Here is a 24,396-nt window from a genome sequence, read left to right as displayed (position 1 = left end):
TTGTGAAATTTGCCAGGTTGTATGGATATTCACAGTCCTACAGAATAACCAGAGTTTAAACACCCACAGTTGACTGGTCCACTAGATACCACAAATGTCCCTACACCATGATTTGGCTTTATACTGCTTTGAACCTCTCAAATGACCAAACTAGCCTCTCTTCTACATCACGAGACAAGTTTTAAGATTGCGGGATTGTTATAAATACATTGTTTTCATTTGCCATGCATTGTTTTTAACAGGCAAATTGGCATCGCACTTTTGTCCCTTTCTTCTAGGCTGGTGAAGATCAAAGCTTTTGTTTATGGTTGGCGTTTGGTTTGTTTGGGTTTTTTTTACAACAAGCTAGGGATGAGTCTACGTCCATGTGACTCCAGAGCCTGAGGCTTTAGAAATCATCACAGGAATTTCACTAAACATCATGTGTTGACAGCAGTGCAAATAGCGAACATTCACTTGTCTAGTGAGATTGTGTATTAATTCAAGACCATCAAGAACCAGGACCATATTTCTCTAAAAGGCAACAACAAGCTGGGGGGAACTAGCTGGGAGAGAGGGCTGAACAAACAGGCATTGTTCAGACCTTTTCATCCCAATGCTAGCGTGCTTCAGTGTGAGAAGTCCCTGCTGTACCTCTCCCATCCAACCCCCTTGTCTGACGAATCTGCCACAGTCTCTAAGAGGCTTTTAAAACATGGCAGTAAGTTACAATATGCCATTCTAGGTCTTTTTCTGACAGGTAATCCTCAGCTCCATCTGTCCAGATGGAGTTAATTTGGCTGAACTATGCTGACCTGGGTGAAGGATTTCCAAATATAAATGGTACAAATGCAACTTTCTCTGGCAACAAAGTCGTCCTATGTTACGATTTCCACCATCTCTCCCCCAAGCCTGCCTTATAAGGAGCGCGTTCCTTCTACTGGGATTCCTTCTGTCATTAATCTACGTCTTCTTTCAACATTAAAAGAAATATGGAATGAGATTACCAGAATGGATGGCCTGGTGCAGACTAGAGAACACTTCTTTTTAATAGGGATTTAAATTTGACATCAGCTAAATGTCTTGTGCCATCATGTTTCAGCTCTGTTATGTGGATTCTGGACCAAGCTACCTACTTGGATGTGAATACACTGCACTGATTTAATACACTGCACTGATTTAAGGCTTCTGCCCTGGCAATTCAGAGGAACTGAAACCCTGTATTCTGCCCCAGAGCTCGCTCACTTGGCCAAGGCAGTGGCACAGGGTGATGGAAGCTCTTCTCAAGAGGCACAGGCAGCCGCTCTTCACAGTCTGGCAACACTGTCTGCCCAAGTCAGCTGGGAAAGAAGGAGTAACAGGAGGGAAAGGAAAAGGGCTGCCTCCAGTACATGGGCTAGCTTCTGCACAGCACACCTTGGGCCTGCCTGAACTTCTTGTCTCCTTGACACTACTGGGACACAAGAATATTTGCTTCAGTTACCCTGCTGTGAGAGGAAAACAGGGCCAATGGAGCAACTGTTTCTTATCCCAAAAGTGACTCTTCTAATTTTCCATTACCTAGGTTTAATTAATTACCCCATGAATCCAACTGCAAAAGAAAAAGTTTTGGTCCACCAGTGTTCATGCAAGGCCTGAAGCTGAGAAGTGAAAAGCTCCTTTGCCTCCTTTCACTAAAACTGATATGAATTGTTTTCCTTCAACAACCTCAAATCTCTACTCTCAGACAAGTTTGTTGGCACTGGGACTATTTCTACTGGCTCTGAGATACTGCACAGTACATTTTGGCTGCTGTGCTTATCTCGAAAGAAATAATTCTGGGTAGTGGGAAAATAAATTTAAAAATAATTGTCTCTTCCCTAGAGAGAGGCGTATGTGTTAATTTTCACTCCTAACTATCTGCCTAATATTGTTGATCAAATCTTTGATTAAAATAACATTAGCAGCTGAGCCTGTGTGACAGGATAGGAACTGAGCAAGTTTGCTTCCCACTGTTATCACAGTTTGGATTTCTTAAGTGCTTTGTGATAATACAGTACCCCGAAGAGCTAATATTTGTTCAGTAAGGGCATGCAACATGATTCTTTTATTTTCTGCCTCTCTCTCACACACGCAGTGATTGCTAGATACCAAGACAAGTTTTTATTGTTTCTCAATAATATTGAGGCAGTACCTAGAGTTCATATTTTCATTGTGTGCTTCATAAAGAAAGTAAGATTCTGCTCTTATTCAGAGAGAGCAATCACTGAATAGACAAAGGGGGGAAAAAAGCAGGGAAAAAAAGGTTGGCAAGGGAATAAATACTGTAGTCCTTAAAAATGTGGAATCTTCTTCCAGTTATTTATAATATGCATTGCAGTAATGTCTAGCAGCTATTATAGTAGCTGCTATGTATTCACAGAGTAATAGATATTCCCTGTACTAAAGAATTTATAGTGCAAAAATAAGATGGGAGAGAAAACAGAAAGAGGAAATTACCTGCCTAGCTTGGTGGCAGGGCTGGGAATTCACCGGCTCACTCATGAGCTGATTCCCAAGCCAAGCTGCTGGGCTATGCAGTGTGATTCACTGGCAACCACAGTCTTGTTTTGACACATAAGAGGAGAAGGTGTCTGCACACCAAACGTCCACAGCTGATATACAGAGATGCAAGATGAATGACAGAAGGGAAAAAGCGTATCAGATTTTCTATCTCTGGTTATAAGATTCACCGAAGGCTGCATGGTAGGAATGGAATTTGAACAGGGGCTTGAAGGGAAGGAGGGACAGAGTTTTGCTGCTAAACTTAGAGAAGATAAAGCAGACATGAGAGCTAATGACAAAATATCTTATCCTTTGGCCTACATTTTTGCTTGGAGAAAAAGGCAGGACCTGCCATTGCGCCTTTCTCAGTCCACAGAATTCCTCACTCTTACCTTAAATTGGGAAGGGCTTCTCTTGCAACAAGTTCTGTCATTCTTAGAGATCCTCTCTTCATTACTGGCTTTGATAAGAAGTTTGTTCAAATAAAGACCAAATAAAAGTACTGAAGACCATGTGCTACATAGTCAAAAGACCAACACAAAACCAATACAACCAGGTAAATCAGGGGCAGACAATTGAACTTTTCTGCCAGCCGAAGTTATTTATTCCCTCCTCCCCCCATAGAGCCACAAGAAGCTACAGCAGATGGATTTCCAAAAACACCACTTGAAGAACTCTCTCAAAGTGTAGTATCTCTGTGAAGTGCCCTGGTCTGGACATCCACGACTGAATGTCCTAGCTTGTACATACTGTTTTGGGTGACCTCCCCAGTTTTCTACCCCAGCTTTGTTCATTAGCATTGCTTTGTCTCGAATGAAGAGCATTTCTCAGTCCAAAGACAGCCAAAGGGGAAATTACAAACACACAAATACCATTGCAGAAAACTGACTTTGTTGGCCCAATGGCCCTCAGGAGCTGCTAATGTATCCTCACCCAAAGAAACGTCCACTTTGTAAAAGTAAAGCTGCTGTGGTACCAGGGCATTCTTAGATGTCTAAATGTAACACATTGCAGGTCTGAGTGGAGTCCCATGAAAAGAAAGGGCCATGCCTAACCTTATAAGAAGAAACTTGCTCCGAAAAAAAATACTAAAAAGTATGACAATTCTGGAGAAAAAAGAACAGCCTGAGGCTTTAGCATGGCCCTGACTTGTATTAAATCTATAAACTGATAATGTATACCTACAGAACACATGGAAATAAATTCTTGCTGTTACATTCTCCGTTCTGTAATTCAGTGTTGTATTTTTGGGATAATCCTGAGCTGCAAACATCTGAAGACCCTAGAATCGCGTGATGCCAGGCCACCAACAGGCAGGAGATGCAGAGTCGGCCTGTGTGCCTGTGCCAGTGGCCAACTGTCCAGACGTCCCACAGCTAGACAGTGTAGTAAGCAAGTGGACTGCCAGATAACTGAAAATCCCAGACAGACAGACAAAAGGGACAATAGGAAGACAGATAACTTGCAAAAAACATGCCTTAGCACAAAAAAATTACAGAATTTGCAAATATGAGATAATAATCCTTGAGTTCCATGCTTGCAGGTGCAACAGATCTACTAGGGTAGAATTCACAGGCTTTCAAAAAGACTACCTGAGGGAAAGCTGAAAAAGTATCTCAGTGAAGGGTCTAAAAGTATCCTGGTGAAGTGTCTAGAGCACAAGTCTTGCGAGGAGCAGCTGAGGGAACTGGGGTTGTTCAGTCTGGGAAAGGGAGGCTGAGGGGAGACTTTATTGCTGTCTACAGCTACCTGAAAGGAGGCTGTTGCAAGGTGGGCGTTGATCTCTTCTCCCAAGTAACAAGTGACAGAACAAGAGGAAATGGCCTCATTGTACCAGGGGAGGTTTAGTTTGGATATTAGAAAAAAATTCTTCACCAAAAGGGTGCCCAGGGAAGTGGTGGAGTCATCATCTCTGAAGGTGTTCAAGAAACTTGTAGGTGTGGTGCTTAGGAACACGGTTTAGTGGTGAACTCAGCAGTGCTGGGTTAGCAGTTGAGTTCAATATCTTAAAGTTCTTTTCCAACCAAAATAATTCTGTGATTCTAGCTCAAGATCTTATACTGCTCACATGCAGCTGAAAATTCTGATCCTAAGGATATTAGCAGGTAAAGGACTCTTCAGATACAGCAACCATCCCTGAGCAACCCCCTGAACCCATACCGAATTCAGTGGCAGCTATGAAAGATGAAGTGATAATTAGAGCTCAAAGACTGAACACAGAACAATGTTCTTAAAAAATACCTACCTACCTGCCTAATCTACCTGCCTTCCCACTCACTCACACTACTTATTATTTACACTGGTAGCTTAATTCCTTGAGCTGTTAGAGAAACTGATTGTCTGATTAAATTTAATGGCATTCAAGAGGTAACCAAGATCTCAGAGAAGAGCACTCCATCTGCAGGAATGTTTCAACTTCTGCTTTTGAAGTCTATGGTGGTAATATTCCCATTAATTGAAGTGTATGATTTTATTCTCCATATCAAGGAGTTCCTCTAAATCCAGCCCTTTTAAATTGTGGAAGGCAGTAGTAAATGCAACATGCCATGGTCTTGTCCTGCTTTTATAGTGAGGATCTACACCCTTAGGCATTCAGAGGGATTTCATCTTCAGATATAAATATATATTTTATATATATATACATACACACACACATTACACACACACATTACACATATACACCCACATATCTATAAATACATTTAGACATAGGACTGTTTTTATGATATAAAACAATTGCTTCCTCTTTAATACCCAGCTTGTGAATAATTTGGGAAGACTGAGGTATTTTCTCCTGCTTTACAAGACTTAATTGTTTGGCTTCCTCGTTTATCCTTGGCTCTGATTTGCAATTTATGCCTTTGCACAGCTTTGAGATACCTAACATTTCTTTTGTCCCTTGCCCATAACATTTAATTCTTCTCCTACTGATTATTTATCTCTGTAATTTAAAGCTATATTATTTAATGCTGCAAGCTATAAAGTGTTTGGGGATGCCATTTGTATGAAAGATGTTGCACAAAATAGAACTCTATTGTCCTATGACTTCAAGTTCTTTATACGTACAGTACATACCATTTCCACAATCATAGCACAACCATCCATTCCATATCAATATATTGTTTATTTTTTCAGGATATCAAACTGTACAGGCTTTGAAATATATAGAAGTACTTTCCCCCCCCTACTGAAATGTCTGATCTTTAGTGTCTTAAACTAAAAGGAAGCAGAAAAAGCTTTTGCTCAAGTAGCAACAGTGACCTCTAGTGTGTTTTTTAAATTTTATCCTTTGCACATACACCCATTGTTCGTTTAACCTTTAGGGCATTATTTAAGAACAATTTTCCGGATAGTATTTGGACTAATTTTCTTATTGACTCTCGTCTATACCAGAATGTGATTCTTGGGTGATCTTCTTTTATCCTCATAATCTATGGTAAAGTAAGTGTGTCTTCATTAATGACTGTAATTATCATATATAAAGTTGTCATTTAAATGAGCAATCATCTCTCTCTCTCTCTCTCTCTCACACACACACACAAATTGAGCTTTATTTGTAGCAGGAATTGAAATTTGGCTAAATACACTATATAGCTTCAAGCAGTAAACATCAGGAGCACAGATTGCATTGGTTGACAGAGTTTGTCAGCCAAGACCACAGTTGGGTTTTTTTCTCCCCCCTCCCTGTTTCTATTTTTTTTTTTTAACCACACTAGTCTATACCACGCACAGATTGTCTTTCAAATGAGGAATGTTGCAAGAACACTCCATAGTGCATACAACTGTTAAATTGGCACTGCTGTCACTAAGCCTGTGTCAGCACTTCCAATCTAAGTTGCTATTTTCAGGAGTTTAAAATTCAGTTACATGAGCTGTTATGTACTGGCACTTCATGCACGTGGTCCTTCAGGGAAGAAGGTTATTCTGAACTAGAGAAGCATGTGTTGGCATTATAGGTGAATTTCTGTGTGTGCATGTATGTGTGCAAGTGTCCAGGCATTTGCATGTTTTGAAGGCACATAGCAAATTTTCAGGTCTGACTACGGAGTGCCATTAAACTTTTAGAAAAGCAAATAAAAAGATCTCCTTACAACAGCTACTCTCCCCCTCCTTCTACAGATGTCAACACCAGCCTTTTAATAAAATGTTTCTCTAAGCTCTTTTGATTTTTAAAAAGAAAAGTGAATTGTTGATGAAGCTGGTTAAGTCCAGTAGTCACGAGACAAAACTCCTTACAGGTTAAAGAGAAAAGATCTGGGGATACATTTTAAAAGCAAAGCATCTGCAGACTGTGTGTGTACTAGTGAACAAAACTGTAGACATAAAGAACAGATGAGCCCACTTACATCCTAACAGAACCCTATATCCTGTGCACTAAATTATGTCTAGGCACCAATATTTTAAAGTATGACCCTGATCTTATTCACCTTTTTCTCCTCTCATGGAAACACCTTCCCCGTAATGCTTTGTCTGAGCCCCAGTTCAGCCAGCATTCATGCTCAACCTTAAGTAAGTGATCTCAGTGCAACTATTTACGTGCCTAATGGAGGATGCATCCTCAGTGGCTTGCTGGGGCTTTTATTTTACATCACCAGCAAAAGAGCATCTCCCATTTATTTTGCTTCAGAGGCAAGGATCCCTGTGATCTATCAAATCACTAAGATGTATTTTTTAAGACAAAAAGATGACAAACTGGGACTTCCACCTTTCAGTCATGGTGCTGAACTTCCAATTTTCCTTCCCACAAATGTGTGAATTAGGGATGGTGATGGCTTTAATTTGGTTCCTCTGGCTTTTCTCAAGTTGTGACAGCACCCCAATGCCTGTTTTTTTTTTTTTCTTTCTCTTATTTTTTAATTTAAGTGTGTCTGGATCCATTCAAGGCAAGGGAGGAAAACCTTTGCTCACATATTTAGATGAACAAATTAGTTCAAGAAACCCAAGAAAAAGGTGCAAAGGGATTATAATGTGTAAACCTTCAGTGTGCTAACTGCACTACTGTGGAGGAGGAAAGTCAGGTTTCTGCTTGGCTAATGGAAAGGAAAAAGAGCAATAAGGAAAAAGTGAAGTTGCTGAGGTCCCAAACTGGTTTCATGAAGGGCTTGGACCTACCTTCCTTGAACACCTTGACTCTCACTGACAAAAATCAGGGATTACAGCAGCATTGAGCAACTGACGAGTGGTAGTGGACCTGCAGCCTCACAGCAGGGCAGGAGTGAAACAACACCCTGGTTCCAGGCTTTCATGGGCACACACCTGAAGTAAACAAAGCACTTCGTGACATCTGAAACACAAGCAGGACATCAAGGCTCTAGTTTATTTGGGAAAGGGGGGTGTTTTGTGTCTGGCCAGCCTCAGGTTGGTCCAAGGAAGGACAGAGGAAGAAGGTGGTCAAAGATAAGAACACAAGGCTTGTCCAAATTCAGGGTGAAACCATCATCTCCATAGCTCTGGTCACGGATTCATCCTCATGTTGGGTCCTGCTCAGTGCACATTCCCCAAAACCAGCATTGTTACTGTTCCTGTCCCCTGTTTGTTTCCTGAGAACCCACTTTGCTGAACTGGGCCCCACCTCAACAGAGAACATCCTGCTCCCAGGCTGGTCCTTCCTCTCCAGCTAAACAAAATCCCCTATTGGGCCGAACAACATTGTCTGGCAAATGCTAGTTTCTCCTAATAGCAAAGAACAGCTCCTAGAGTTTTCAGAGCTTTTCTTCTTTTCCCCTTACCCAGTCTGTAAACAGCATAAATTAGTAATCAAAAAGATGCAGCCCTCTGAATCTTTTATGATGGTGTGAGCAAGAGAGAAATTTGCAGACCAAAGTCTCTAATACACATATATTTGTCAAGGTCTTCTTTGTTTTAGGAGAAGAGTGAAAAGGCTGAAGACTTGCCCCTCCCCTCCCCTGCTCTTTGTGACTTAATTACAATCTGAATTAATTGTCTGTCTCGGGGTCTTTCTTCAGGGCACTTTCTTGCACAATACCAAAAATCTAAACTGCTCATGTCCAAAATCTCTTTTATTACTTGGTTTTAAAATACCCACTTGTAAAGAAGTTATGCCACAACCCCAAATAACTTGAACTGCTGCTGGAGCATACATGGACACAGGATCCTTGATTCTTTATTTTTGCTCATCTCCCAGAGTCAGCATATATACACGTATGTGTACATACTGTGTACATTGGATTAGGCAGATCTATCTATACAAGGCCTCTTGCAGCAACACAGTGGAGGGAGGCCATGCTACACATTAATAACCAATGACCAGCCCTTATTCTCCCAATCTAAGAAGTTTGGAGTGACTGCTGGGACTCTGCTCTGCTTCAGCTTGAGGTCACTCCGCTTGGCAGCTGCCACTGGAATGCTTCAGTTATAGAAACCCAGGGGAAAAATGGAGCGAGGGATGCATGATCCTTTCTTGGTTACAATGTCCGTGTCCTGGTTCCTAAAATCTATGGCTCCAGGATTTCTTGACCTGCAGGTTCCACCTATTTCATTAATAACGATCAATTAACCTCTCCTAATAAAGTTGCCTAATCCCATTATTTTAATTATTTTGAATCAATTTATTCTTCAGGTCTCCTCAGCATCCTGTGTCGATGATAGGACAATTTCATTATATGCTGTGTGAAAAAGCACTTCCTTTTGGTCTTGTTTTTTTAAACTCCCTGCTTTGACCATTTCTGGGTGCCTTCTCCGGTTTGTATTTCTTTCATTCTAGGCTGAATGAGCCACAGGGCTCTATGGGACCAGCAAAGCCCACACACAGCAGTCAGAGAGGAGAATTCTCAGGTCTTCCCCAACACAAACTACAGAAGGGATTGGTGTGAGAGAGATGCTCTAACTGCTAAGCACAGGTACTGCAATCCCTCCAGCTTTGACAATTATGACAGGACCCTGACTTGATAAAACTTCCATCATATCCCCATGTACAAGACTGTCACAGCAGCTAAAGAGTGCAACAGCACAGATCTACCACAGCGTCAGTCACCCAAATGCACAAGCTTTGTGAAAGGGGGAGGAGGGGGGCAGGGAATGAAACAGAGAAGTGGAAAGTAAAATTAAAAAAGCCTGAGTTGCATAGATGATGAGCACTGGCTTGCAAAGAGTTAAACAGGTGCTTCCCTAGCATAAAAGAAACAAAGCAACCATTCCTAGGGTCAGGTCCTCAAGCACAAACATTAGCTTTATGTCAAATTACTGGCAAACGTGGATGTACATTGGTGGTTTGGAGTTAAGTAACAGTGTCCACAACAGTGCTGAACAGAGCAGTTCCCTCAGATATACAAGTGCAGAGAAGAGACGCATCCTCCCCATTGAGCACATGCAAGACTGCTGCAGAGTGAGTGATGCTTTTCCCAAGAACCTCTGAGAGAAGGTTTGGCAATGATGGCATCTGGTCTGGGAGAGCTTCCCTGAATATCATCAGTCTTTTTACACGTTTTAAAGGCGGGATGAAGTTTACGTTCTTTTGCCTAGTGCATCTTTTTAAAAGAACTGTCTTACTAGATTCATTTTTCCAAATTGGATTCTTTCTCCACAAAAGAGGAAAGAGTTGGGAATGGCACAGGCAAGGTTCAGTATTTCACTCAAAGGCAATAATGGCAGAACTGGAAGTTTTCTTTATTATAAACTAAACACTAATGTATTGAAGACTAACTGTATTATTTTTTCTTGGGTTCCAACTCACCCTCACCCCTCCTCTCCCCCCCCCCCCCAATGTTTTGCTCCCAGCTATGTGATTGCTTTGGTCAAGTTAAGTGTGATTATTCAGAAAACCAGACTTCAGTCACTTTCCAAGTAAGAAGAAATTGTACTGGCTGCAAAGGTATCAATATTTCATCAGGTCTTTGTTCAGCACTGGTTTTAGCTTTTCTTAATGGTGCACTTTACCAGGCAGCTTTTTCATACATCATTAAACAGCAGCTATAGCACTTGTGCCCTGTTTCTGATTTACCGTAGATAGTAATGTTTAAGATCACATTAAACACCACACATGCTCTCAGCTATTTGAGCAACATCAGAGTAATGAACAGTCAATAGTCTTACTAAATTAGTACCCTTTGGAGCTCTCATTACTGAATCAAATAAGTATCCTTGGTCCTCTGGTGGAGGCAACTCTAAAGTGAAATAATGAATTTACTGTCTAATCAAAACTTAGGGGTTCCTTTTCCCTTCTGACTTTCAAGAGTAAATTATATAGATTATGTAGAATAGATCTCATAATTCCAGCACCCAAGTCCTGCAAGACACTGCTTAATAATTACCATTAGTGATTGGGAAAACAAGATCTAGCCGCATGCTAAGAAAATCTGTGAGGGAGTCGAAGGTGGAAGAGTTGTTCTGGGGTTACAGATATTCAAACAAGAAAACAGGATGAGTTCGCTTTCCAGTTTTGCCAGAGACAAAATGCCACATACCCTATTTGCACCTCTGCCTCCTCTCTGCAATATAAGAATATCAATGCTTCCTAATCTTAATCTGCTTTTTACACTATCTGTGTAGTAACACAGGAAATGTTTTTTACAGTAAGGACCCAGCACCACTAATTCCTCATCACTAATGTCTAAAAACTTTGCCGTGATTAACTGCAAGAGTTCTTTTAACTAGAAGGAAATAGGAGGCAGGAATTAAGATAAAATACAACTAATCAGAAAATAACTTGCAGACCCTGGCCAAGATTTTCCAAACACAGAAGCCTGGCACTCAACTCCCTGAATCTAACCATGGAACACATTTTCATACTGGCTGATCCACCAGCCAATTCCAAGTTCCTGGTACCTAAGTATGTATGTGGATGCCCAACTTCATGTTCCTTTTTTATTTTTTTAACTTGTAACTCCTATATAGCCATTAAGAGCTAAGCATTTGCACTCATCTCCATAGAAACAATACAGGACTCTTGAAAGAACGAACTGTTCCATATAAACCAGGAAGCAGACGCTTTAGGAAAGCTGTGTCATTGGCCTATGGGACAATAAGAGAGGTAACAGAATTTATGCTAAATTTAGAGGATATTATATTTTCTCTTCCTTGTCTTCCATTTGCAAAATGTTATCACCTACCAATAACATCATTAGCCTTTCAAAGCGCTCTACAATTCCTCGCAAAGAAAACACTGTATTTTTTAATGAAAATTTATGTTTCAGAAGAAGATGATGCAGCCTCAATATTCTTTACAAGACACTGTTCTTACTCTTAATACTAACACTCTTTTAATCAGGTTTCCCAGTCTTACATAAATAAGTGGTGTGAGGGTTGTATTTAAAGGCTAGCCATTCCTGAGCAGCATTTACACTTATCATAAAATATTTTTAAAGTTTTGTGGGAAGTACTTTCAGTTCTAGAGAAAGAATTACAAATTTCTGAGTTCATGTCCCCTATACGTTTTGAAAATACCCTTTTGCTTTCTATCAGATCCCAGCAGATGAAAAACAGGATGAGAATATAATTGGGGCCTCTGTGCTTAAAGCCAGTCTCTGAAATGTTGGACCCCAAAATAGCATGAAGCATGTGGCACCGTGTTTCGTGGTCTGGGGGTTCCCTACAAAGCTTAAGGGCAAATAACGTATCCTTCTGTCAAAGGGACTGGCTGCTGAAGATTTCCTTTTGTGGAATACACCAGTGTATCACAGCTACCTTTAATTGTGCGATGTCACTGGGGCCACAGACACAGCCCTGCTTTGATCCTCATTATCACCCACCTTCCCTATAGTTCTCAAAGGGAATTTTCATTGAGGTTTTGCATCTGGCAAACCTGGACTTCCCTAGAAATCCCAGCCTAGGCATTTGTTATTAAACACACAAGATGTCTACTTACAGTTCAAGTGCCTACACACCCCAGTTTTGTATTTCACCTAAACAGTTAGAAGAAAGTTCAGAATTTTGATTCCAAGAAGCCTTGACAACTGCTTTATTCTCTGCACAGGTGTCATGTCTGTTCCACTAGTTTTTGCCTCCTAAAAATCACATGCTTTCTCCAAGTTTACCCAGCAACTGAACAGAGATTTTTTTTCCACATGCATATATGTAGTATCATCTGCATAAACCACTGTACAGAGTTGCCTGTCTCTCCTTTCAGTAGTTAGAGATACAGCAAAATAGAGCAAGGAAATGCAGTTTAATATTTTTTTTTTTAATTTACATTTACCTTTGCAAACTTTTATTCACATTTTAACCTCTCCATCCCTTTTTAAAAGAGTCTCTTTTCTGCAGTAAGTTAAAAATGCAGCATTTCCATATGAAACTGAAAACAAGTATTTACCAAAACAAATCACATTTTCCTTTGCCTTTTCCACAGTAGGGTCAAAACACTGTCATGACCAACTGCATGTGCTTGGGCATGGTGGGCTGCTGATGGAGAGCTTTTTAAAAGAAAAAAGAGAAAACAAATCGTTTCCCAAACAGTCTGACTGGTCTGTTTAGCCAAAACCACACAGCAATGCAGGTGAGCTTGCTCAGAGCTCACACTCTGGAGATGAGCAACAAAGCTGGTGAAGGGTCTAGAGCACAAGTCTTACGAAAAGCAGCTGAGGGAGCTGGGTTATTTTAGTTTGGAGAGAAGGAGGAGAGGGGAGACCTCATTGCTCTCTACAACTACCTGAAAAGAGGTTGTAGTGAAGTGGTTGCTGATCTCTTATCTCAAGTAACAAGTGACAGAACAAGAGGAAACAGCCTCAAGTTGTGCCAGAGGAGGTTTAGATTAGATACTAGGAAAAATGTATTTACCAAAAGGGTTGTCAGGCACTGGAAGAGGCTGCACAGGGAAGTAGAGTCACCGTGTCTGGAGGTGTTTAAAACGTGTAGATGTGACGCTAGGGAACGTGACTTAGTGGTGAACTTGGCAGTGCTAGCTAAACGGTTGCACTTGATGATCTTGAAGGTCTTTTTCAACTAAAATGACTCTATGATTCTTTACAGTAACTCCTCCTTAAGTTGTAGTTTATTAAAAGGAGGGTTTTGAGGCTTCCACAGATGCCCTTCACTTCACATTTTCCCTTCGAACCAGGAGGAGTACCAGACATTAGAAGATGTTTCTGCAGAATGGAGCATACAGCAGAAGCATCAGAACTGTTTCAGAAACCAGCCCAGTGTAAAGCTGCACAGTTTTGGCAGCACACTGGGGCCATGTCAGGATTACGCCAAGTCACCACATGCAGCATGAGGTCCAGGACTGCTGTTCTCCAGTGTGGTGCACAGTACAGCTGGGCTCAGAGGCTCACAGCTGACAAGAGCCATGTGCTGCAACAGGATTTCACCCAAAGTGCTTTGAAGTAAAAAGAAAGGTATTTCTGATTACAGAGAGCTTTGATGAAGCCAATGCAGAGGAAACAGACCTGATACTTCTCATAAACAAGGAAGTTGGATTTCTTGCCTGCCTTTGATTGATTTTGTCATTCACTTGTGACTCCTTACTACTTGCTCCTGTACAAGGCTTAGTTAGAGAGTCTAAAAGATAGCAATGCCTAAGTCCTACAAAGACACATACCTTTAACTTTGCAGTAGCAGTTTCTTAGTTCTAGATTCAATAAGCAAAATAGGTGCACAAGTCTTCGGATGTTTGGGACCTTGAGTGCTCACAGTTCTATTAATAGCACAGACTAATCCATGAGGACAAATCAAGCTAGGGCTTTTGTTTTATTCCTTTTAACTGCAAAAAAACAAATAAACAAAAAATCCCTAAAAGTACCCTTTATTATCTGAAGGTCTCACTCTTTTTCAGAGATCTCCCAGAACCACTTTTGCTGGCTAAAGGCTGTCTCTCCTGGCATGCAAAACATCCCTTTTGAATTCCCTTGGCTTATGCAGACATGCAATTAATTAGAGAAAATGTAACAGATTTCCTAACCTTCACTGGTAGGAAGGTTCCCATTTCCTTCACCCTAACACATAAATCCATATTTGCTCTTCATCTGACAAGCCTGTGAAGGGATTATATATCCTTACAGGACTATCCAAGGTTCTACACATCTCTCATCCTGCTTAGCAATCCCGATTGTACACAACGCCTAAAGTTTCAGATCCATCAAGCTGTCATTCCTGCTATCCGCATGTAGAGAGGTTTTGGCTTCAGTTTGAAGTTTATGAGCAAGATTAAATCAGTGCTAACATCAGGTTCACATTTAATTCTTCAGAATAGCCATGTTCTTACAAGATTTTAACCTCAGAAAGACAAGAAGTCTGGGAGATGAGCTCCTCTCATGAGGTTTCCGAGGTCTGTAATGGTGGAAATCTCCTAGACACATCCAGATGATTTATCCCATCTTATAAATACAATATAAAGCACAAAGGATTCTGGTTGTCTCACTGAAAGTTGTAGGAATACAGATCTACAAACATAAAACTCCCACCCTGCAAAATGCAGGGTGGGACAGGATCTGGGGGGTGTCAGGCCCATTCCCAGTTCTAAGGTGCCAGTGCTTTTCTGGAGAGCATGATATATTAGTAGGATACGGCACACTTTTTTCTTTATTGGCTATGAAAGTTTGTATGAGATTTAATATTCCTTTTTATTATTGGTTGTAAAATGTTGTTCAAAAACTTAATAAAAAGCCAAATCTAAAAAAAAAAAAAAAAAGGTACTTCTGAGCCAAGTTCATCCAAAGTCTAAGAAAGACATCTGGGAAGTTACTGCAAATACTTTACAGCAATATACATTTGTGCATTCATTCCAGTTTTAAAGGACTTGGATTCAATTATGTTTTTACCTTTTCTGTGTTTTCTTCCTGTCAGAGTTCTAGTGAACAAGTTTGCTGGTAACAGTATTTTCAGTGTTTTCAGTGACCCCTAATGAAGTACTGAAGAGCTGTCATGGAAAGTGTTTTAAGTACATTCACTATGAATATTCAAACTAGATGCCTGCTCCAAAATACTACATTTATCTAGCCAAAGAGAAGTGACGCTTCATAGCTTGTTTAGCCAGTCAAAACTAAACATCAGACCTTGAACGTGTGGCACAAACAGGGAACAAAGAACAGATAACTCATTACTCAGGGAGCAGATGCACTTGAAAGAGCCATGGGGGCAATTTTTGCCTGCCCCTGCCACACCATGCAGAGGCAAATTGGAACTATCACACCTCACATATCTGTGGAAATGGATCATACCTTCAGGAGCAAGAAAACAAGAAGCAGAATAAATAACTCGTTTATGCCTAATATTTAGCAAAAGCCAAGCTGAGGCACATGTGGCAAAATCTACAGGAAGGTGAGTCTCCCTGCAGACTTGTGCTGAATGCTGAAAATCAGAAGCTTGCTCGTTCAGGGTGAGCAGCCAAAGGCAGCTGGATGTACAAGTAAGAAACACTCCCAAATGCTTCTCTGGCTGCAGAATATGGCCCACTAGCCCAGATTATAGCTAGTCTGAGGATTCCAACGCTGAGGTGGGTGGTTGTGTTCTTGTTTGAAAAGTCCATTCACTGATAGAAAGACCTGCCCCGCCTCTATGTGACTCCAAGGAGGAGCCAGGCTCATGTAGCTGTGACACATGCAGCTGGACAAGTATCTATGCAAACTTTATATCCACACCTGTAACCTTTCAGGGCACTACATTTTCTTGCCAGATTGCCAAGACAAGAGAAAATAACATACTGTGTGTGCTCAAGTCAGAAGGGCTGAACGTACATGCATAGAGAATGTCAGTACAAAGGGTCAGATTCTCCAGCTGTTGTGTATGAGCCCAACTCCACAACAGGGTTCCCTAGTTTTCAATCTGGCCCACGAGTGCTTACAACAGGGTTCATAATAATTTCCTCAGCTCAAACTGCTTACCCTCCTGACGAGAATGAGAGGTGGATTGAACTATCCAAAGGAAAAGGACAATTAAATGTTGTTCAGTTAGTGATATACAACTCTATCTCACAGGTTCATGTACCTCAAAAGGCATTTTTGGATACCACTCTCCAAACCAGTATTTTCACTTTGTATGTTCTGGGCCAGAACGTTGGCTTTGAAGAAGCTATTGTAAATGCCAAATAAAATGTCCAGGAAAAGGCTGTTCCAGGGGGATCCAGCCACTTTCTAGTGCAGATTAGATCAACTTGAGAAGTCAGCTACACTATGCTGGCTACAAGAAGGCTCTCTGTAAATTGCCTGATAAATGAAGACAGAAACCTCTCCATTCCCTAATGGAGTCCCTCATGCTGGACTGTTGAGGGAAAGACACATGTATTATGACAGCTGTGTGCTATTTAAGAATCTTTTAAATGGAGAGTATCCATTGCTACCACATCCATCATATTTAGGCTTTGAAAGCACCTAAACTAGGCTGCCGCTCTGATGAGCCCTCTGGGCAAGCCTTCCTCTTTCTGCCCTTTGACTGTGCTGACCCCCTTTTGCACCATAAGATGCATAAAAGCTGGCTAACAGCCTGGAAAATATAGCTTCAACTTAGTTAGTGCTGTATCTCCTCCATCAGCTGGACAGATCAAACAGATACTGCTGGACAACTGATTTCTTTTAGCAAAGATAGTTTAATGCAGGTTTGCATCCCTCCTCCTTTATCCTTAGATAAACGGCATGACAGAAGGCAAAATTGCTTCCTGTCCTCCAAGAAAACCTAATGGGAGGAAAAAAATTGAATATGTTCGTATCATTGCCAATAGCTGTATTAACTTCAGTTGCAGCAATATGTTCTGGATGAAAGGGACAAGAGATAAAAGTAAGCAGATATATTACCTCTCCATCTCACGCCAGATGGGCAGATTCTTTTCTCAACATGTTCTACTGAAAGCAGTGGGCATGTCTGCAGCCCAGTAGCACAATCTCAGCAAAGAGCAGGAGTCTGATTCACCTTGCGAAGTCTGAATGCCTACAACATAGAGACTAATCTCTGAGCAAGCTGAGGGGACTCATTTTCTATTGATGGGAGCCCTCATCCTAAAGCAGACATCTATATCAGACTGAACTGACCACAGAAGTTCTGTCTTGCTTCCTTGGCTAAGCAAGAAGTCTAGACATGACACCCCTACAAAGGTATGTCCAACAAATGTGCCCAAAGGTAGGTGAGACGATTGCTACTACAGGTATTTTATGTATGGAGTTGATGGTCAAAAGATTAACCTTAATTAATTTTGCGTACTGTCATTTGTCACAATTATTTTGAAAGACAGAACAGCTAAGAATTATCTCACACTTTTTATTCCTAAAAATAGAAATAAAAAATAAAGCCTTTCCAGACTTTGCTTTACTAGTTTTACTTCTGTTCCCTGTTACTTCTGGCTGGGCCAGAAATAACCTGTTTTTTCTCGTGATACCTAATTAACCTCTCTTATGATATGACTGCTTTTGATGATGTCAGCCAGTGAATGAAAACGGCTCCTAATATTCTGATGTTTCCTATTAGACCCAGAGGTAGCCCAGAAACACAGATATAAGAAGAGTTTAAACACGTAATTACAACTGTATGTCCAGACAGCAGTTTTCTAGCTCATGGCTGAAGTGGGCTGATATGCTACACTGGTATTTTCCACTGTGAAAAAACAGAGCAAAACAGTAGCAACTTAAGCAGTCAGATTCCTCCCCCTCTCCCCTCACCTTCAAATTCTCAATGTACCTATCTTGCATTTCTCAAGTCCGTTTTCACCGTGTCAGCCACCCACCCCCTTGCAGACAGCAGATTTCACTTTCTTTTTTTACTTTGAAGAAAAACTGTCCAATTTTACCCCAATTTTATTTCCTCCAAAACTGGAGAATTAATCCCAGGTGTGATATGATGTCCAGTGACTTCCTGCTAAAAATGAAAGTGTTTTGAAAGCTTGGACAATGATTGCTAAAAGCAAGGGGCCAGATTCACCTTGGCATTGCTCTATTTCTACACTACCATAATAGCACTTTAATCAACAAGCAGAACTGGCAAAAAGCACTGATGCATCAGGCCCATCACATAGAGTACACCCACTTAATCAGGTAATCAACTTAATCAGGACACTTCCCAAGGAACCAAATTAAGCCTAATGACACCAAGTGGCAAGGACTGCTGCTTAATTGGGATAGTAATTCTGCTTATGGTAATTGGGATGCCTGCAGGTGATTAAATGGTACTGAGCTAAGAAGATACAATCTCTGTGATGCTCAGAGACTGTCAGTGATTTATCTCTTCTCAAAAGCCTCTGTCAACAGTGGATCAGCAAAACAAAACTTCTATGATTCTCCCATTTGGGCACTGTTTGAATAGAGCATTTCAAGATGGAAACAGGAACATGGAAGTAAAAGGAGAAAAAAACCCTAGAGATTCCTTAGGTTAGACTGAATGGGACAAGGAGGCTAGTGACCAAAACTCCAACAAACAAAAACAAAAGAATCAAAACAAAATCGAGAAATAGCAAAATATCTTTGTTTGGGGGAGACATAACTTCCAGTCATTAAAAGCTGCTTTCTGCCTGCCTTTTCAAACATGCCTGTAGCTGATGTTTCACAGCATAGTGAAATGGAATCACTCAGATTCTGGGAAAATGAGGACTGTTACAGGTGAGACGACACATGTGAGGAGCAAAGGAGGGGTCACAAAACTGCTTCACATTATTTCACAACCTATTTTAGATCACAGAAACAAATGATGTCTGAAGTACAGAGACGGCTGGAACTTGCAAACTGAAAATATTTATTGTAAAAATGATGTATTTTAACATTTCTAATTGCTATTCAGAGTAGGTGTGAGATGTTGTAAAGTTAAAACCTGTCCTTCCTTTGAAATGGCTGTTGGAAATAATGACATTCTTCTGGAACTAGGTTGCTGATACAACAGCTGCCTCCAGAGTCCTCATGCAAGGCATGGAAGAGCAATATCTTCAGAGTTCAGGCTTAAATAACTGCTTTAAAGTGCTTTTTACTTGCCAGTGGCCACTTTGGACAATGCAATTGGTCAAAATGCAGGGTGTTGCAAAGCACTCCATTTAAGAAAACATGGGGATGTTGGGGATGCAGTGCATTTTCTTTTACACAGCTTGTTTATTTGCAAAAATGGAAAACAACTTGGTTTGATTCACTTTTCCTCATTCTCCCCTTCTATCGTTTGCCTAGTCACCAAAACCTCCACAGATTTACAGCATGTCTACGACTCCTTTCTTCACTGTTTTACACTGAGATACACACCTGCTACTTCCCCTGCTCACCTACCCAAAACACTGGACATGAATGCTCCCTGGTATAGAACCCCTGGGGAGTGCTGCGGCACCACAAGCTGCATGTCCCTGCAGCCATCTTGAGCAAAGGACGCTCCCTAAGCCTTCTGCCCTCAGAGAGTTACCCAAGTGAACAACAATAAACCTTGGGATTTTTTTGTTTTAGAGCAAAGAAAGTCCAATTCAAACTAAAATTTGCACCCATGTCTTTCCAAAATACTTGTGTGTAAAGGAGAGTTTGGAGTACGCAGCTTTGGAACTAGATTTTTGCCTGAACTGTAGCTCCAGATCACTGCTGCAATCTTGTCCACCCATACATATCCAGAAGGAATTAGAAGCTGCAGAAAACAACGGTTAGAAGTGGGGGACCCTTCACCACTTTTGCATTTGACAGTTGAGATCACCTCCTCATAACCAGAGTTCACCACAGTGTTGGAACCAAGGAACCACACAAAGGACGCCTGTTGAATGCTTGTAACCTAAGCCCATGTGGATTTGCATGAGTACATGTGCATTACCTGGTTTTCAACCTAGCCAGAGAAATCCCTGTGCTGCTTTCCATCCTATTCAACAATTGTCTCATTGCTGTAGCTTGATGGTGTCCCTCGTATGCAGTACTCCACTTTTCTTTCAGAAAGGCAGATTTGTACTTACTATTTGGCTATTTTTTTTTTCCTGGACTTCGCTACACCTTTCTTTCATCACACACTTCATGATTCAATGTGTTCAATATATACCTGTATGTTTTCAGGTAGGCTGTTCTTTACGTGACAGTTACTACTGAGTATTATAAAGGATAACTGACTCTTGCCTCCATGAGCATTTAATCTGCTTGTTCCTGATTTATTGCCTTGTCATCTTATTAGCTTCATTAGAGGAATGAAACAAGCGTGTGTGTGTGATATGAGAGTAGAGGGGAAACTGAAATTCCTGTTTGCCTTTACCCCAGTGCGGAAATTCTCCAAAAGGGACCATCAATGGAAAGCTAAGAGAATGAAGTCCTAAAAGGTGAATTTTTAAGTCTCCAAATGGACAGACCTCTGCCCATTTGTGCTTCTCAGATTCAGTCTACCCACACAAGAGTCCCCAGAGGACTGCCAATAGGGAACAGCTCTGACATGCTTCCAAAGCTATGGCATTTGTGTTTCCTGCTTCCTAATGACCACGCCAGTAGGAATTTCCCCTTCACTCCCTGCAGGTTCCACCAGGCTCCGGGAAGCAGCCAGCAGTTGCAAAGGTTAATTGTTCTTAACAAAAATCTTCCAACATGGTCAGAGAGGCTGAGCGAGCACCACCGCAGTTGTGTTTGTTGGGAGATGCAATTTGCCACATGAACTCATCGACTTGGCTCCCCCACTCCCTCCCTTTTTCTCTGCTTTTGCCTGCTTTGCATCACGTCCAATGAAACCACTTACAGAGCAGTTGCTGGTGAGCCCAGCACGATGACCCCCTCCCCCATTAGCACTTACAAAATACAATAAATAGATTCTAATAAATATATCTTCAAATCAAAACCATTTTGAGTTGCTTAACTGAGTGCATATCTAGTCCTTTGTACACATATTTGTACAAAGTGTTGCCTGTAATTTTAAAGATGCTTGCCTCGGGGAGGTTTCATTTTTCCATTGAAGTCCCCTTGATTTACTGTACGCAATATGTTACAGCTTCCTTATTTGCTCCTTTGGGACAGTTACTGACAGTAAATCTCTATTAAAATATTCTTCCATATGGTTGCATGAAAATTTTATTGCAGTGAGCCTGAGGCTGAAGGTCACAGCTGAGTAGCTGCAGTTAAGTATTGCAGTCTATGGACTCTGAGGTACATCTGTTCTGGGAGCTGGAGCAAAATTAGAATTTTACTGTCAATAGCAGTTCTCCAAAACTAGTTCCATTTGTTTACCGTCGCAGGCCCGTAGCAAGGCAGTACCCACCATATCCATGTTACAGGCCATTGTGGCTACATGATTTAGGTCTTTAGCTCCAATTAAAAAAATTACAGAATCTGGAGGTCGTTGGAGACAGTCCCTAATGTATATTTCATTTATGAAACATGAAAATTTAATTTTCTCTCACGTGATTTGACTCTATCACTCGCTTACACGCTTTTTGGCGTGAGCTTCCCTGTTCATTGAAAGCTTTTCTGGGCAGTATATCACACAAACTTTATAAATGATATAGAAGTATTATTTTTAATCAACTACTTGCAAGCAGCCAGCTACAGAACACCTTGCCACAGCCTGCACAACCAGGTTGAGAAAGCCCCCGATCATGTCACCTGGCTGTGTGGTTTGGGTGCCATCAATCTCCTGGTCAGTATGTCAGGCTCCTGTTGCAGAAATGCCCACAATTTGTACAACTTGGAAAGCTGTTCGAAAACAATGTTGCATACTGTGGAGGACCACAGAGTATCAGAGTGTTAGATTGCTCTAAACATTACATTTAGAAATTGCTGCCAGGGTCAGCCAAATGTTAATCTACTGCTTGTATTTGTTTGAAATAAAAAAGGAAACATCTAGGCATATTTCTAAACCCATCTTGTTTAGCAATATGACATCTATCAGAATGGCTCTGAGCCAAACTCCGAGGCTTTTCCAATATGTGGCGTAATTTGGAATTTCTAAGAGAGAAATCAAACCTAAAATGCATCTGTGATTTTAACCTACGTTAACAACATTTTTAAAAGGTTACAGCATCCAGTTTGATGGCACTGTGGAAAACTGCCAGGCGAGAGATCTGAGGAGGTCAGCAACAGAGTGAATTCTTGTGACACTAAAGCCTGTGAGAGAAACGCAATAATTTGGAGAACAACCTCCTGGGGACCCAGGCTGGAGATGTCATAGAAGGGGATCTCACCACTGGTAGCACTTGTCCTGACCTTGTGGGATAAAGGCAATTTTCTGAATGAAGCCATTAGACAGAAAATCTGACAGGGGAGGTGGTGGGGAAAGGGTGACATTTTATAGTCTGTTCACAAATGGTAATATGCAGTGAAACTCGGATCATTGTTGCAAAGCAGTTTATTGAACAAGGAGATGTGGTACCACCTTGGTATGTGCCAAACTACCCATTTCTGAATGAAAGGATGGACAACACTGCATGCATGGCATCAGCCTGAATTCACAGTGTTACAGTTTATCTGAATGCAAGGATACCTTGGAAGCCTAACAGACTTTTTTTTTTTTTTAACAACAGCTATTTCTAGGTTGATGTCCGTGCAAGAATGTACTTCTACTGCAAGTACAACATCTAAAACCAGGCATGGCACATACAGCAAATGTTAAATAGCTAGAATTTCAATTTCCAACCTCGCTATCAATTACTCTCTTAAAATCTTGTATGAGTTAACTAACTGTTAGCTCTCCACTGCAATTGTAGCACATTTCCACATCCAGAATACACATCTGGCACACCAGGAAGTCATCTCCCTTTTTGGTGGCCAAGCTGTAAGGCATGAAGAGTGGTTTGGCTTGATGCCTCAATAAACTGCAGATGAAGATACCTTTTGAACTGGTGATCAGCTCCCTCATAATATGTAATAGGTCTTGTCATACTGACAATAATGTGCTCCAATCAAAAGCAAGTGCCAAGTTCTGAGCTGGGAAGGTGCTGTCTTTAAGCAACTGCCTGGCTACCAGATACTGGCTCATGATGCATTTCAAATTAGATGGAAATGTATTTTTAAGTGAAGACATTGATCATGGTTTTACAGGTAAGAGTTAATACTAATTAGATGTTTTGGTACTCACAGGCTTAATTAGTTCACTTGAACCTTATTTTTCAGACTAGGACAGACATAAACTTGCCATAATATTTTACCAAAATAGACATGTACTATGAGGAAGGGAAACAAATTCCCCACTGTTCTCTCCCACGCCCTGACAAGCTGATAAAAATGGTATTAGGTGATTAAATGTAGAAATAAAAAAGGAGGCAGACATAATGATAAACTGTAATGAAGTTAAACAGCTGGCAGACTCCTTGGTGAATTTGCCACCTGATGACTTGTACTAAGACGCAGGCAATGCCCCCGGCTCACGGATCAGACAGCAGCCCTTGGTATACACACTGAACATTGCCTCCCATTCATTAATTGGCTTGATGGAAACTAGCTCTCTTGCTGTAAGGACAGAAAACATTGATTTCATATGTGTGCATCTGGGGAGAAAAAAAAAAATAAAGGAGCAATTTACAGTCCTCTAAAAACACCCACAGTAATGCAAGATTAATGCTCTTGAATGAACTAATTTGCAGACTGGGACTGGACCTACAAACACCACTCTCATCCAAAAGACATAAAGGCTTTGCTTCTCTTTCACTTGAGTGGAATGCGTTTCAAATTCAGATTTTGAAACACAGGAACTGTTATCAGAAAAGGTCACTTCTCACTGAGTTCCAGCATGGGGGTAAGGAAAACGAAGCTTCTAAATTGTATTTTAAGGAAAGGAGAGTAACTGACAGGAAAGCCAATGTTATCACCACCTAATCTCCCACTGACAACTGAAATTCCATTTCCATTTATTGTTTATAATAAGTATCAACATGTCTAAAGCCAGAGCCATCCTTGGTTGCTGGCTGTATTCCCATGGCTTAATGTCACATCAGCACCACACGCAGAATACGCACAGCGGTCATGACTCTGCAAAGCCATCTGCACATATGCTGCGCATAAGCACCTGTCTTGTCCCCATGACTTCTCAAAGCAAAGCACATACTTAAAAATTCAGAAGCTCAGATGTTACTGATGTCTGTACCTCCCATGCTGCTTCCATTCC

The 24,396-nt window shown here is 41.0% G+C and overlaps 1 long non-coding RNA gene across 3 annotated transcripts in view; it reads right to left on the bottom strand.

Annotated features, from left to right (window-relative positions):
- The window catches only part of LOC127382099 (uncharacterized), a 426,409-nt gene that overhangs the window by 342,032 nt on the left and 59,981 nt on the right, over positions 1 to 24,396 (bottom strand). The window lies entirely within an intron of this gene.

This window comes from Apus apus, chromosome 3 (genome assembly GCF_020740795.1).
Source record: "Apus apus isolate bApuApu2 chromosome 3, bApuApu2.pri.cur, whole genome shotgun sequence".
Taxonomy (NCBI): domain Eukaryota; kingdom Metazoa; phylum Chordata; class Aves; order Apodiformes; family Apodidae; genus Apus; species Apus apus.
This window is presented reverse-complemented; position numbering and strand designations above follow the sequence as displayed.